At 38.6% G+C, this 17,740-nt stretch overlaps 1 protein-coding gene across 2 annotated transcripts in view; it reads right to left on the bottom strand.

The window, feature by feature from the left end:
- The window catches only part of LOC149139292 (uncharacterized), a 225,017-nt gene that overhangs the window by 141,017 nt on the left and 66,260 nt on the right, over positions 1 to 17,740 (bottom strand). The window lies entirely within an intron of this gene.

The raw sequence follows: 17,740 nt of genomic DNA, 5'->3' as shown, positions 1-17,740 counted from the left end.
TGCTAAATCAGATTATGCGTCTAAAGTCAGCCAAAGCACTCAAAATATCAATTCAACATGGCAAAACATAGTTATGTAGGTTTCAAAACATAATTACATAATTTCTTAAAAGTTTAGAGCATAAGGGAAAAACTGACACTAACAAGTGAATGGAAGAGAAATGGATCCTTTTGAGAAAATGCTTAAGGCTATCATGCCGAGAAAATTTACATGTATTTGATCTACCATGACAGATGAAGGAACATCTAGCAATGCCAAGGAATTACAGCTATAAAGTCGTGTGTCCTGTGGAATGTTTTAACAATATGACAGTGACTATAAGCATAGTTAACTACTAATGTTAACAATGGCCATCCACTACCATGTATAGCATACTATATAACCAGCCCCCTTAATGCTGGCAGCACCTCTGCTAAAACATAGTGTCATGATGATATCAGCAGATTCTAAAACAATGTCCATTCTGCAGGAATCTAAAACCGCATCTTTCTCTGGATAAAATATTCATGTACACAAAAGTTAATGTCAAAATTAAGCCATATGCTCAAGACAAGGTTGATCAAATAATTACCTTCTCAATGTGTGCTCTCTCAGTGGAAAAGTGTCATCAAATAATTACTTTGATTGCTCTCTCTGTGGAAAAGTCTAGGAGAAGAAACACAAACTCTGTCTAAGAAGGAAGAAAGTTTGTTTATCTGAAGTCTCACCACCAGTACACAAATGTTACTACTATTTTACAGCCAGCAGATTTGTTAGAAGAAATTGAGGCTACTCATTCAATAACTTTATTATGAAGCATAAACATCAGAGACGTTTTCTAGATAGGATTATCCTATGCATCATCCATGCCCCCAATGACTTATAATTCATGAAAAGGTTGCATTGTTAATTGCCCTAATACATCAGACCATGAATATTTACCAACAACACCTGTCATTTTAATGTGAAAATTTACTCCTTTCAAAAGAAAGATGCTTTAACATTTGGAAACTACTATTCAATTCTAAGTACTTCAACTATCTAAAGGTCAGTCCATCATTTAGCAGCCTGCGTGACATATCTTTCCCCTCTAGCCATAGCATTGGATTACGTCTAACTGAGCCGGACAGTAATTTCAGTATGAATGATTTATCAGGTTCATGGTCCATTTACTTTTGGCGGAAGAATGTGTTATGTTGCACTCAAATTATCAAAGTTCCGGAGAAGCAGAAGTACCAACTTTTTCAACAAGGATCTGATCACATATCAGCAGTTTGTGTGGCATGGTCATCCCATTCTACAAGTTATATATTGTAAATAATCTTAGTAAAACCTTGAATCTATGTAACAACTTAGGTAAGCCTTTAATTTGATGACGAATTCCATCCTAGGAGGTTTTTTAACCTCACTGATTACCTGTGTTTTTCGACACGGCTAACTAGAAGGGTATTTTCCCTCCAGCGTAAACCCCCAAAGCTAGGGTGAAATTTATTGTCGGATTATTAAGTGAATCCTAGTGTTTTAATAGAGTCTGATGTAAAAATGGTTTGGGAATAATTTAAGCTAATTGTGTTAATTATTTTTTACAAATCACTTGGTTTACTAGATCATATTGTGTCGCAGATGGGTTATGTGTCTTGAGGGTATAAGCCAAATGTGTATTCCCTCTTTGAGTCTTCTAATGAAAAATGTTATATATTAGAGGGTTGGAAAAATAACTAATCTCGTGTGTCAATTAATTAATTTTTCTGGCAAACTAAAATTAAATCTTAAGCCAAAAAATTAATTAATTAGAGTCAAATTAAATTGTCTTAGGAAAATAAAATCCCTAAATGGAAAAATTCGTGGGTCTTAAAAAAATCAATTTTTAAAGGTCCTCCACCGAGAAAATATTGTATTTTTCAAGGAAAATTGGACCCTTAGACCTTGGTGGTTAAATCAAAGTCAATTTTTTTGGGAAATTAGCTCAAAATAATTAATTTTGAGCTAATTACAATGGAATTAAATGATAGATTCAAAAATCCTCAAAAATAAAAAATAAAGGGCCAAGATTAAAAGATCTTGAAGTGTTTATCAATGGTCAAGATTATTTTGACAAGGATCAAAGAAACTAGCCATTATTTTTCCATTTGTAGGATTCATATATAAATTAGAGAGTCAATTGAGTCTCTAGTTATCTTGATCTCTGGCTAGAATTGTTGTTGAAGCATTTTGTAAACTATTGTCCCACTGGGAACTATTTTTTCTACTATAATAAAAGACTTTGGGGTGCAACTCGAGGTGTTCTTGTTCGTGGATTTGTGGCATGTATTGACTACAAGATTCATATGTGTTGTTTTATACTATTATTTTGAGATAATACATAGTGTTTGCAGGTACTCAATCCTTGGTTTCCAAGTTCACAAACTATAGGCAAAGGTTACTTTGCTTGGACCCTTGGTTTTTATATGGTCGATTGAATCTTCGCTAGAGCTATAGTGAGCATTAATTTTTCTAAATCGTTTTAGCCATTCTTTCACGGAAAAAATATCATAAAAAATATTTTCTCAAAATCTATTTTAAAAACCCGTGTATATTTTGTAAAATAATTTTGTAATTTTAATTGTAAATTATTTTTCTAGCTTGGGTTGGGATTTTTAGATTCATTTTGTATATATTTGGGGTTTGGGCATTGTAAATTATTTTTTTTCAAGTTAAATAAAGGAATTAAGTGGAAGAAGAGCTAGATCTAGGCCCTTGAGGGTAACATCTAGTATCTTGGAATTTTTTTGCAGGGTTTCCACAGAAGTCAGAAAATCAAAGAGCTGAAGCATAAAAAAAAAATTGGAGCAAGGGTTTCAAGATTTTTAGGGCTTCTAGCCCTGATTTTGCCTTCCTAGGCCTCAGCGTCAGCGTTTCTCCCTCCAATGTTTTGGTTTCTAGCCCTCCCAGGGCTAGTCGTGACCATTGTTTTAAGATCCGGCCGGCTCGAAACCAACTCGGTTGAGTTGGTCCGAGCCAGAAAAGATTAAAACAAACAAACAAACAAACAAAAAACCCGGCAGAAAATTCGGTTCGGTCAACCGAGTTATGACTGACCCGACCGAATCATAGCATGACTAGGCCGAGTCAGTGATAACTCGGCCGACTCGGCCGAATCCGTAACTACTCGGTCGGGTAGCTGACAATGGCCAGTGAACCATAAAAACACGCCTTTTTTTAATTTTTTTAATTTTTCTAAGTGTGGGGGACTCCAAAGAGGTTTATGAATTAGTTTGTTGGTCTTTGGGGTCCATTCCCCTCTCCCAAACCCTAGTATTTGATCATATTGCCCTACTAAGGCTACGCTATTCACGGTAATGTTAAATTCTTAAAGTAAAAGTGACATTCTCCTTAATCTTCATTTTCATCATTTTACTAAATTTTTAACATTACCATGAAATGACTCAGGATGTTTGAAAGTGGTTCCGGCCTCATTGGATTTCATATGGAGAAAGTAGAATTTTAGATTTCATTCAAAATCCAGCAAACTTATCGATTTTTCAGGATTTTAGAATTGGGGGATTGCAATGTTTCTATTGAATTTTGTCATGTATTAGGGTATGGAACTCGTATTTAATCAAGAGCACCAATCCCTCTATGTACCTTGATGTTAGTGACATTGGTTGTCGAACTCCTCTGGGATTCGCTTCCCAAACCGGGAGCTTCCGAAAATGTTGCTCCCGCTCTCGTTTTCACTCCCACTCCCCGCTTTCGCTCCCGCTCCCAAGTAACATTGCGCCAGATGATGTTGGCAACTCTAGCAGTATCCAGTAGTACTAGTCACAGACTTTTGTTGTAGAGGCCATTTCTAGCCTCCTTGGTTATGTGTTTTTGTTTTGATCTCTATATCATCATCGTGTATGTATTGGAGAGTGCACTGAGTGCCATTTTAATATAATGGATATATTCATGAGCCTACTTTGATCATATGTTGTCTTCTATCTATATTATAATGTTGTATGTTTTTATAAAAAATAAATATTTAATGTATTTGTCACAATGACAGAGTCATTGAAATCGAGTCGGCCGAGTCGATACCGAGTCGGAGTCGACCCTCGGCCGAGTCAGAGTCCGAGTCGGAGTTTTAAAACATTGGTCGTGACCCTTAAGGGTTGCGACTTCCCTTCTTTACCTTAGCCGCAAGCCCAAAAGGCCTTGTCGCCTCCTCTTTGGCCCTTCTAGGCCTACCGCAAGCCTTCCCTCGACCCTCCTCCACTAGCGCTCATCGACCCTCTTCCCTCGGCTTTCTCTCCCTCTTTCTCTAAGCCGGAACCCTCCAAGGGCTTGCAATGCCCTTTCCTCGGCCTTTTGGCAATAGGCCATAGGCCTTAGGGCTTTTCCTATGCCTCTAAGCCCTCCATACCCCCAACGCTAGCCTCCTTAGGCATAGCATTGCCTCTTTGAGGCCTCATCCTTCATCCTTGGGCCCCGATCTATCATCATAGCATTTTTATCCCAGCAAATTTGTCTCCCTTAGCCTTGTTCTCCATTTTCTTGGCCTCTTTTGCCCTAAAATTGACCTGAAACCGTAATCTGAAGTTTTAAGGCTAAATATTTCGCGGTTTTGTAGGCTTACGATCTCAAAATTCATATTTTTCAAGCGGCAACGTGATCCCAAAATTTCAACCGCGATCTTCAAGGCCATAGACCTAGGGTTTGACCTCTAAACCCTTGTTTGGCTTCATTTTTATTACAGCAGTTAATTCATTAATATCTAAGCCCTAAAATCACATTTTAAATAGTCAAAATCAATTAAAATTGTAAAATTTAAATTTTCACAAGTTTTGGCCACTTAGGCATCTCTAATTTGACCTAGATCTAACTTTTTAGCTCGTTGAAATTTACTGCATAACTGTAAAATTCAGGTCCGAAATATTTCTTAAGCATATACTTGATAAGGATCAAAAAAATTTGAATTTTCAGTTTTCAACAAAAAAAACTTACTATTTTTAGACATTTTGGTCATCATCTTCAGTATCACTAGCTTGTTGCTCTGTGACTAATTTAATGATGTAATAAATTTATCAGTTCTAAAATTTCTAAAACACACTTCCTAAAAGACCTAAAAACTGAAATTTTTGAGTTCTAGCACATTTTACTATTTTTTGGCATATTGACCATCTAATTTTGGCATCTTTACCTTGTTGATCTATGGTTGTCTACTGTTGTAAACTAACAAATCGGATCTGAAATATCACTGAATACATCATCACAAAGTGCGCTAAACAAGTTAATTTACATTTGTTTGTCATTGAGAATTTTATGTTTTATGTGTAAGGCAAATTTCAAGATTTGAAATGGTTTCCTCATTGTTGTTATAATATTGATAAAGTCTAAATTCCCTGAATTTTTACTGCTGATATAAATTGTCATAGATCTGAAATTGGCTTATCTCATCTTTGCACTCAGAATTTGACACTGATCTTGTTGATTAGCATAATATCTTGTATTAATAATCATTGGTGGATAAGTTGGTTACTTGAAATTTACATTCGTATCTCTTAGCACTCATCTTCTTAAAGATTGTATCACAACATTGTTAAGTACTCTTGCATTAAGACAAATTCCACATAAGTACTTAAGTAACTTAAGCAATCTTAACTCAATATAATCTCACCCATAATCTCTTGCATAAACATACTAGATTTAAATTTGCATTATAAATTTACCTCCTAACATAAGATAGGTTGATAGAAACATAGGACAACCCTTCTCACTTGGCTTGAGGGGCCTCGGAAACTCTTCGGTTGTTAACACAGTGACCTTGTAGTCGTCAAAGCCACAGTCTCTGCAGTGTCGTAGGCATCGGGTGATAGGAGCACAACAGAAGGTATCATTAATTAGGCCCTAGCCTGCTACATGTTGGCCTCCTTTCCACAACCTACCTTGGAGCCCAGCGTCGAAATAGTCAAAGGAAGGTTACATCTAGATTAGGCATTTAACTAAAAATAACCAAGATCTTTGCATCACACATAGGTCATAGGTTTGCATATCATTCATGTTAGTCAATCATCTTAAGTAGCGGGTGTCCATCGGGTCATTTGGTTCCAATTTACTATAAGCAAGAATTTGTGACTCCACTAAAGCCCTAATCTCATACTTTAAAATCTAATCTTAATTAATAATCTTGCTCGAATTTAACCAATTGGATAGGCCAGTCATCTGTGTCTCCCAAACAAGTTGGTTTCCAACTTGTTTTCCTTCATCTCATTCCATAGGGACTACCCCCATAGCCTATTGTTGGGAGACAGCTAGAACAGAGTGGGCGGGTATCAGAATGACAGCTCTCGTCCTAAGCTTTGTTGTGGTGCCTGTACAATCCGGGCGACAACATGTTCTTTATTTAATATGCAATTGGTTTCTTCAAAAGTGAAGATTTTTGTGTCTATTAAAAGTTTGAGCAATGAGTATTGATTTCTAATCAAAGTTTTAGAAATCAATATAACTGAAGTAATGGGATCGAATTTCCCCTCACTGATCTTCACTAGACATGCTCATCTTTGGACTAATGCTTTGAAAACCACTAGTAAAAGTTAACTAGTTGGTTGGTTGTTTGGACAGTCCAACCACGAGGTGCAAAATATCTATGATCGATGAACACACATCTTGGAAATTGAAAAAACACAAAAGTTCCTTAAATCAATTAGCCATTTGCATTATTCGCACTTCACTAACATTCAATGTCAATTTAAAGTTTAAATGGAATAGGATCATACATGGCATGCTAGGTTGCACGAAACGGGGAAACGGGTACGAGTTTTCGAAACGGGAAGCAATACGAAACGCGACCTCCCCAAATTTTGGAAACGGGGAAACGCGAATATATATATATATATGGACATTTAAAAAATATGTGCAATCATAAAGCATATATGATACCTTATAATTTATTACATTATGATAAAATTGTCAATTGTCAATGCATAAACCATAAGCCTCTAAATTTACATCACATTTACTCATGAATATTCACATAATGAAAATAGAAATATCCAAAATCAGCCACGAGAAATTTCTAATTTCTTGTCTCGTGCTTGATTGGAAGTCTCCTCCTACATAGTCGAACGACCTTAGTGCTCTTGATTAAATACAAGTTTCATACCCTAGTACCCTACATGCTCTTCATTATTGGGAGTCTCCCCTGCATAGAGGGCTTGGTTCTCTTGATTAAATACAAGTTCCATAGCCTAGTAAATGATAAAATCCAATGGAAACATTGCAATCCCCCCAATCCTAAAATCTAGAAAAACAGATAAGTCTGCTGGATTTTGAGTGAGATCTAAAATTCTACTTTCTCCATATGAAATCCAATGAGGGCGAAACCACTCTCAAACATCCTGAGTCATTTCATGGTAATGTCAAAAATTTAAGTAAAAGTGATATTCTCACTTTTACTTTAAGAATTTAACATTACCATGAACTGCATATCAACACTAGGGCAAAAGTTCACTTTTATAACTTTAGACAGGCATCTAGAAGCAACTAGAAGTCACGAGGATAACCTAAAAATAAATTAGAAAACAAATTAAACAAACAAACAGACAAACAAACAAACAAGTAAAAAGCTGAAACGTGAGTCGTACGGCCCTAAAACGCGTTTCAGGCCATACTGCCCACGTTTCAGTTTCGTGAAACATGGCAATATGGCCTGAAACGCGTTTCAGGGCCGTACCATATGCGTTTCATCATTTCGTACCCGTTTCCGTGCAGAAACTCCCCCTTGCCCTACGTTTCCTGCAACATGGATGGCATGTATTTCAAAATAGTAACTACACAAAATAGAAATATTATATGGTTGTTGATTGAATAATGAAGAAATTTCAGACCCCACTCCGGTTACTAGTTTTCCTTATCACTCCATGCATTTAGTTTTAAATCCAAGCATGATAAAAATTCTAAAATCTGTAAATGACAATATTTTCTGAAAACACAAATTTAGAGATTTCACAACTGCTGAAATTGAAAAAATAAAACACAGTAAAATTATGACAACCACACACAGAAAATAACACTGATTTTTGGTCAATGTGACCCTGGAAAACCCAATACAACTCTTGGGGAAAACCAGTCTGAGAGCTCTTCTTTATTTCTGAAAATGCTTTTACAGAGAAACTGAAACACATAGTAAAAATTCCAGCAACCACAAATTACAACTTATCTCGATTTCCATGCTTGAACTCCACCTCGAAAATCGTGCCAATCAACAAACAACCAAAACAGAAATTTTCCAACAATAAAACAGCATTAAATGTTGTACGGCCTACCTCGAAAAATGTGACCAAGACTTGTACGAATTGTACAGATTGCCCAAATCTGCCTCGAAATTCGTGTCCTTGTTGCTCTCCCTCTTCCTCGATTTATGTGTCTTTCTCCTGTTGTACAGTTTTACCTTGGGATGCGTGCCAATAAATGTTGTTGCCCAGATTTGCTGACATGTCTTCTTGCTACTCTCCTTCACTTCCTCACTGTTCATAAATTTTCTCCTTGCTCTCTCTTCTCTTTCTCTCAAATGTAACTATACCACTTATAAAGTCACTTTTAAATTAAATTGACTTTACCACTTATAAAGTCACTTTAGGATAAAAGTACAAATAAATTTAGACACTTTTCCCTAGACCAAAAATCAAAGCCTTACGGAACCACTTGTCCTCTGGTACCCAGACTTTAACACTCCCTCTTACCTAGGAAAGTGTTCCTCACCACTCTCATCTTGTCTCTGAAGTACACATGCTTGCCCCGTGGTAAGGCTTTGGTGAAAATGTCCACTACCTGCTCATTTGTGGAAATGTACTCAAGCTTGACAGCTCCCTTTTGGACAGTCTCGAATGAAGTGATACTTGATCTCAATATGCTTTGACCTGTCATGAAAAACTGGATTCTCCGTGAGTTTTATGCAACTCTGATAATCACAGTAAATTACGGAAGGTCTCAATGCCTGACCAAATAGACCAAACAATATCTTGCAAAGCCATATGGCCTCACAACTAGCCAAACTAGCAACAATATACTCTACCTCAGTTGAGCTCAATGCAATTGGCTGTTGTTTCCGGCTGATCCACGACACAACTGTCGAACCCAACCCAAAACAGCGCCCGGAAGTACTCTTCCTATCTAAAGCACAACCTGCCCAATCTGAATCCATGTACCCTGCCAATCTCACTCCATCACCCTGTCTATAATCCAGACCAAAATCCACGGTCCCATGCAAGTAATGAAGAATGTGTTTTGCAGCCACCCAATGCACTCTCCTGGGCTCACACATGAACTAATTCATAGTGTTAACTGCAAAACATATATATGGTTGAGTGTTGACCAAATACATCAATTTACCAATCAGCTTTCTGTATAGAGTAGGATCCACCAACTCGGAATCAGAAGCGTGAAGCTTCTTCCAGTTAGTGATCATAGGTGTAGACATGGGTTTGCAGTCCTCCATGTGAAATCTACTAAGAATATTCACAATGTACTTCCCTTGTCCCAGGAAGAAATGCCCCTCCTCCTGCCACACCTCCAATCCCAGAAATCCACAGTCCCCTGCAAGTAACGAAGAATGTGTTTTGCAGCCACCCAGTGCACTCTCCTGGGGCTCACACATGAACTTATTCATAGTGTTAACTGCAAAACATATATATGGTCGAGTGTTGACCAAATACATCAATTTACCAATTAGCTTTCTATATAGAGTAGGATCCACCAACTCGGAATCAGAAGCGTGAAGCTTCTTCCAGTTAGTGATCATAGGTGTAGACATGGGTTTGCAGTCCTCCATGTGAAATCTAGTAAGAATATCCACAATGTACTTCCCTTGTCCCAAGAAGAAATGCCCCACCTCTTGCCACACCTCCAATCCCAGAAAATAATGCATCAAGCCGATATCCTTCATCTCAAACTTTGAAGCAAGATCTCTCTTGCAACCCTCAATGAGTCTCTCTGCACCAGTGATGATCAAGTCATCAACATACGAATGAGAGGCTCCTCACCCACCACAATAAAGTATAGGTTCAGATCAGCCTCACTCTTTGTGAAACCCAACTACTACAAGTATGTATCAATCGTAGAGTACCAAGCTCTAGGAGCTTGCTTCAGGCCATAGAGTGCCTTTTTCAATCTGCATACATGGGACTCCTTCCCATGCACCTCAAAGCCCTGCGGTTGCTCAATATAAACCTCCTGCTGAAAGAAGCCACTGAGAAATGCGGTCTTCACATCCATCTGGTGGATCTTCCAACCCATCTCTACTGCAATCGATATAATGGAGCGAATAGAGGTATATCGAGCTACGGGAGTGAAGGTCTCCTCATAGTCAACTCCCTCTACCTGTGAGAACCCTCTCGCCACAAATCGAGCCTTGAACTTCTCGATGCTGCCATCTGCAGCATGCTTTATCTTGTAGAGCCATCTAGAAGTAGCAACTGATTTACCTTCAAGCCTCGGCACTACCTCCCAAACATCGTTATTCATAATAGAAGAATACTCCTCCATCATGGCCTCTCTCCAGACCTGCTGGCTGGCTGCCTCCACATAACTAGAAGGCTCGGAGTCAACAATGCTTGTTACCAATACCATTTAACTACAGAACCACTCAGGTGGCTTACTCTCTCTAACCTATCTCTTTGGCCCAGCAACTGATGTGGCCTCACGCAAGATATCTTGAAGCCACTTGGGCTTCGTCTTCCCTAAGCATACTTCTCCCACCGGAGTGAAGGCTTGTACAAATCAGTTGTATGGAAGTTTGGCTCCATAAGATGTTTGATGTACTACTTGATGACATGATGAATTCGATTACGAAAAGCATCAAAGAACCAAGAAGATCAAACCACGTTATGATTTGTGACTTGATAAAGCCATGATGCTACAAGTATATCTCCATTGACGAGCAAGTAGCCGATGCATTGATGAAGTTCCTTTTCATTGAAAAGGATGAGTATTTTTGAGACAAGTTTAGGCTTGTGGATATCCCCTCCCTAGTTGAGAGGGAGTGAGGATCTCCTCCCTAGTTGAGAGGGAGTGAGGATGGACACCGTGTTCTCCATGTGTCACGTACTATGGCCAAGACTAATAGTCGTAAGCCTAGTGCATGAAAACTAATAGGGAGAATGGTGGATTGGATAAGCATCAGGGACTACATTCTTAAGTCATGTATTGTGGTTGATTAGGATTAACATCATAAGTTGGATACATGGACTTGGTAAAGAATGGTGCGAAAGGCGTACTTTTCCTCGAGGTTAGGAAATGGTCCTATAAGGTCATACCTTGGGAACACTCAGGTGGGGTATGTGCCTTAAGAGGTGGTGGCATCCAAATTAATGTCTCCCAGCATTGTGCTCTGATCTAGTGGAGAGATAGAGCGTACTGGGCCTTGGTAGTTTGACAATGTTCGTTATGATGATGTAATCATCGTTGATGCTTATCAATCTGGACCCTTTCTTATATGAATATTTCAACTTGAGAATATCCTATTGAGTCATTATGAATACCTCCCTAGTTAAGAGGGAGTGTTGAAATTGTAACTAGTATCAGTCTTCATAATGTAATGTAATTTTATCATTGACATATTTATTATATTCATTATTATTATATTTTATTTTTTGTCAAAGCATGTTCTTCATGCTCAAAGAGTCAAAAAGAGTCAAACGAATTTATTATGAGTCAAAAGAATTTGTATTTGAATCATGTCCCATTTGGACATTTGAAAAAAAAATTGAAATTTATTCTCAAGTCAAAGAGTCAACACAAAGACCAAGTCGGCCCTCCTTGGACAAGTCGGCGTATGTGGCACCTACCCTCCTGGATAGCTATATATAAGAGTCAACTTGACCTCTTGGAAGACCATTCAGATCATCACATTGTATATCAATTTCTACACCTAATGAAGAAGGAAGAAAGTCAAAGTCAAAGGAGCAGAGTAGAAAGTCAGGAGAGAGAAAAAGAGTTTTTTGCCTTATTTTGTTCACACATGCAAAAAAAAAATTGGCATCTCTGAGGTAATTACAGGGCCGAAATTTGGCCTCTACTGCAAAACTGAAAATTCTATGATTTTGACCAGATTTCAAGAAGTTTGACCAGCATTAGCTTTTGTTGACTTTGACTTGTTGGAGGAGACTTGGCAAAGGGTTGACTTGGAACCTTTGTGGCAATTTGGTCTTTGTCTTGGTCTTAGATATCTCATTTTGATCTGATTCTATAAGAAGAGGATTGTTGGGTTTTCCCCCTTTTGGGGTTTTGTCTTGGCTTGGAGCCTAAATCTTGGTGTCTCTTATTTCTTTGTGATCTTTATATTTTTGCACATTTGTATAATTGCTTGATGAAGAAGATATAATAAGTAATAAAGAAGCCAGCTAACATTCACAAGTAATTATCAAGAAGAGAAATCAAGTATCATCTCTATTACACTTGGTTTCTATCAAATGAAGGCCAAAAGATTGAAACCTTCACAAATCTTGGAAAATACCAACTTGAGTAAACACTCATCAATCCTAAAATACTAATCAACCAATCAATCATGGTGCATTCATCAGTGCATAAAGGGCCTTCATCAACCTGTAAACATAATTACCTCAACCAAGCACTTGAAAACTTATAATAACTAGCGCAAAAGTCTCATCAAGATCAACACTCTCTTTCTAAGAGAATCCTCTATCAACCAATTCGATGTTTTACCTTTCAACGCCCCCATCAACTGCATGATTGGAAAAAATCATTGATTCCAAAGTAGCTTTTGGAACTATCACCCAGATATTATACTCTTCTATTATAGAATCCCACAATACCTACCCTTCAGTTGCTTCCTCACAAGTTTTTTTGCAACAATAAAGTCATTAAGGCAACATGAGTCGAAAATTTTCTTAGGAGGATTACTCACAAAATATAGATTTAGGTATGCCCACTTGTTACCATCCATCTTGCAATTTCTAGTTAAGCCATCTCAACTTCGTCACTAAACTAGAAGGAAATAAGGATTCCTTCCATTAACTAGACACTTCAATATTCAAATTTGATTTATCTTTTAATTTCCACAAAGATTCTAGGCCAAGTTTTCACCTTCTTTAATCATTGAAGGAGGCTTTTGTGTCCTCAGTGACCATCCATCCACATCAAACTTCAAATCCCTGCTTACCACAATCTTCCTATGTGTTGAAATGTATATCTTGTAACCCTGGGATGTCTCATTCTAATTCAACAAAAATACACTTGATATTTGAGAGTTCATGCTTAGGCCTTTTCTCATCGAGAGCATGAATGTAAATTGCAAAAACAAAAACACAAAAATGCAATACCTCAAGTTTCTCACCAATAAGTGCCTCCTCCAATGCAATGTCCTTCAAGATCATGTGAGAACATCAATTCAAGATATGGACTATTGTATTGCACACCTTTGCACAAAGACACTTTGGCAAATCCATGCCATGCATCATGGTCTTAGTAGTTTCGACAATAGATCTATTCCTACTCTTCCAAACCCCATTCTATTGTAAGTTGTAAGGCACTGTTACTCGCTCTTAATCCTTGCTTCCCTACAAAATACATCAAAGTCCTTGGAGGTGTACTCTCATCCATTATCAAATCTATGCACTTCGATCTTCTACCCTATCTAATTTTCAACCAAAGCTTTGAACTCTTTAAAGGTAAAGATCACTTCATCCTTAGTCTTCATAAAAAAATCAGGTTCTGCAAGAGGAATCATCAATGATAGAAACATAATATGGACTACCTTTCAATAATAAGGAAGACATAGGCCCAAAAACATCCAAATAGATCAACTTGAGAATCTTTCTCGATTTCTGCTCATTGCTTGGAAAAACAACACTTGGATGCTTGCAACTTGCACATCCATTGAACTCCTTTGAATACTCTAGATTGAAGTCTGGCAATCCCTGTACCATATTCTTCAAAAGTCAAACAGATTCATAGTGCAAATGACCAAAAGCACATATGCCACAACTCACATGGTCTGCCACTATCAAACACCAAAGCATCACACACTCCTTTGTCATTTACTTGAGATGTAAGCATTCCGGCAGTCCTTCGTGGAATCCACAATAATCCCCTTGAACATAACTTTAATCAAAACAAATCAGCAAAAGAAGCAACCTATCATGGGTTCAAATCACCCTGGTCAAGCACACAAAAGACACCCCAATCACCAAAGCATCTAATGCATATGACCCCCACACAAACCTCACAAGTTCTGGTGCCTCTCACAAGCATATGTATCAACTGCAATCACTGGAGCTTTATGGGCATCACACCCATAGAAACTTCAGTTCTCAGCTCCCTCCCATAGATGGCTAAATTCTCCATGCAATGGGCAGAAAAATATCACCAATCCAATACCATGTTAAAATTCTTGCCTCATATGACAGCAGATTTGCACCATAGAAGTTTCATGTCTAGTGTTAAATCTTATTTCTCCAGAAAACCCTGTCAAAACTTTATATCTGCAACAACATAATTGTTGTAGGCAAACTTCAAGAGTGTAGACATCACATATTACACATTAGATCATTCAGCAGCTACTAAGCTAACAGATTCAATAATCAATTCGCTCAGCATCAGCCAAGCCTAAATCAAATCTGAAACTATAAATTAAAGGATGCTAAGTCAGCTCAGCTTCAACTCAACTCTTCATTACATCAACACAATAAATTGGCAACTAAAACACCCAGAAATTATATCTATAAAATCAGATCGACATGCAAATTTGGGACAACAAACACACATCTTTCTATTACACATGAAATATGACAATACCACAACAAATTTGTCTCTCCTGGGCTGCAAATCCAAAACCCAAACAGAAAATCACCTTCTCCCAAGCTTACAATGCAAAACCAACTTCTCTAAACATCATAAAGCCAAATAAATAGTAAAACCCTAGCTATTAAAACCTCATGCTAATCTCTAGCTATTGTTATCTTCTACTCTACTCCAATTAAAGTGAAGTGCCTCCTCTTTTAAAGAATAAGGGGGGAAGAGGCTACCATCACGCCCTACACTAGATCGACAAGCAAGAATGGTTCCAGGTCCGCAAGTGGAGTGCTCAACAAAACAAGGTCCACTGTTAACCAATCCAGGCATCCTCCAAAAGATTTTTCCTCTCAACTAGGTCCACCTTCGACCCAAGAGGAAAAGCCCTTCCTCAAACAGTGCACCCTATCTATATGTGCCAAAGTTAGCTGGGTATAACTCCATGTGCTAAGTGCACTAAACTCTAAGTAACAACTTAGGTGGTGTGCTCTGATGTGTACTAGGTTAGGTAGATACATAATTACTGCTGCCAAGCATGCTTCTCCAAGTAGCTACCATGTAAGGTGTCCTACATGTGCCAAGGTAGGTATGCAAATAGGGCGCCCTACACCCAGCACTCATCCAGCTGAAGATATATGCAAAACAAGTTCGAAGCAACAAGCCAAAAACTAACACTCCCTGCTTGTGACTTGTAAATGAATTGTTGCTCTGCCAGCCTCGTGGATAATGTGAATCAGGCAATGTAAGATAAGATAAGATAATTATATTTATGTCCAACTAATGACCACAAAGTAGGTCAAAGGGACTGTTGAGTACAATGATGTCCATAAAATGCGGGAGAACCAAACAGTCTCCTATAAAAAATACAATGCATGAATATAAAAGGTACAATGCAGGAACATAAAAGATACAATGTATGGAATGCCCTGACGAAGAGGATCAGACCCATCTCTCCTAACATCCGAGACTGACTGAAGAGCACTGAAAAAAATTCCACAAAGTTTGCTGGCCTGATGAAGGGTCAGTGGGAGGTACGGACTGTCCACTAACTCATTCTTTGTCGGAGTTTGTGCACTGATGAGGTATGGAGGACCTAGTCCGTCTCCAATGGACGGATCTGATACGGTTTAGCCGCTGAGGTCTTGTGTGGCGGGGTGAGGTCCCACGGATCCTCACTGGTCTAGAGTCTGGATATGAAACGGTATCAATCATTCTCTTTGTGCCCCTGTCTGAAGGTAGTACCCTGAAAAATGTCGTGATCCTCTGTGTGGGGTCCGGTCTGATGGGAGGCTGAAGAATATGCACTCAGAACCTAAGATCCTCCTGCATATATAGGGCCAAACATCTGGGGTACCTGAAAAAGTCTGTGAGGGTCTGAGAGTCTCTAAACAAGCAATGGAACCTTCCTCTGATCTCGTAGTAGATAGGGCATCCAAAAATGAAGTGCACCTCGGTCTCTACTTCCTGTAAATGACATACCTGACAGATTCTGTCTGGCCTATCAATCTGGTGGTCCGTCTCTACCCGAAGTCTATGAGAACCTACTCTAAACTGGCCTAGATGAATGCGAAGATCATGCATCCAGTGGTGAAATGTATATTGGGGTCGAATAATGAGCCCATCTCTCAACTCCAAGAAGTGCTCAGTGTAGAAGGCCATCTTTGGTACATAAATATATAAATAATAAAAATAATCATCAAGTCTCTTTTTAAATCAAAAGAGACTATAAATAGAGTCATATGTCCATGTCATGGATTACACAGCAAAACATTTTAACTCAATAACCATTGAAAATATAAAACAGTCAAATGATATAAATACCAAGTGATGCACAGGAAATGCCAAGACATGCTTTTCTATTGGAAAATAACTCAGACTATAGAACTAAAATGTAGAATGAAAGATTAGCACAATGGATGACTCGATAAAATAATACTGAAAAATAAAAATAGAATAAAGAATAAAACCACAGTTATATGTAGTATGTACAAAATATTGCCAGTCAGCAGGGGTGGCAGGTGCAGGGGGGGGCTTTATTTAGCCCCTGAGGAAAATGAGAAATATCTTACTCATGGAGTATGGCATAAGGTTATGCATTGTTTCAATTTCTGAGTATAGTGCTCCCCAATTGCATTTGGAATTGATTAATTGTGGGGGATTCAAATATATTGTTGCAGGCTCATCCTCAAATGACCTAGTGCAGAAATCTATTCTCAAAGGGATTAATAGAATGTTAAAAAAAAATTGAGGACCATGTGGTTTGGCATGTCCTCTGGATTAACAACTCTGTGGCAGACAATCTGGCGAATAGTGCAATTTCCCACAAGGTGGGCTCCCTCATCATGAATGACATAACATCCTGCCTTCCCATCCCGTGAGCATGACGTATGGCAGCGGATTGACTGGACATTTGAAATTGGCATGCAAGGATATGATGTGCTGGGAAAGCCGATGGGGTCCAAGTTATGCAAGCTCCTGTCTAACATTAATCTTCATCCATGTCTTGGGAAGGTGGTGGCTTTTCACCCTGGTGCGGCACCGGTTCCTTCAACTACTAATAATGGTGCATATGGACAAAAATTGTACCTGCCCCACATGGATGCGGGTTTGAAATCTGGAGATTGGGCAAGCTTTTCATTGTTGGTTCTGTGGGTGTGAGGCAGTGGCCCGTGGCATCATTTTGGTGGGCAGGCCATTGAGTCTGCATATGGCTTGGGTGACCATGGAGGGTGGTCTGATGGCGAGTGTTGCAGGGGAGCACCCAGGGGTTCCATCACCTGCGCTGGAACTCTGGTAACACAGGTAAGGAAACTGTCAAGTCCCCTGCATGTTCTCTGGTTATCTTCGCTTAGTCTGGAAATTGAAAGAACTAACCCCCCTTCAAATGGTGGGTGAGGTTCTGGTTCATAGTTTCAGTGAGACCCCAGATTTCTGTACGGGCCTTACAGGCTTTCTTCTTTTAGTTATCATAAGGCGTGGATACCTTTCCAGT

The sequence above is a fragment of the Pinus tabuliformis genome, chromosome X, assembly GCF_031772625.1.
Source record: "Pinus tabuliformis cultivar Carrire ecotype Pingquan chromosome X, CPIR1, whole genome shotgun sequence".
Lineage (NCBI taxonomy): Eukaryota > Viridiplantae > Streptophyta > Pinopsida > Pinales > Pinaceae > Pinus > Pinus tabuliformis.
The sequence above is the reverse complement of the archived record's forward strand: the minus strand, read 5'-3'. Positions and strand labels throughout refer to the sequence as shown.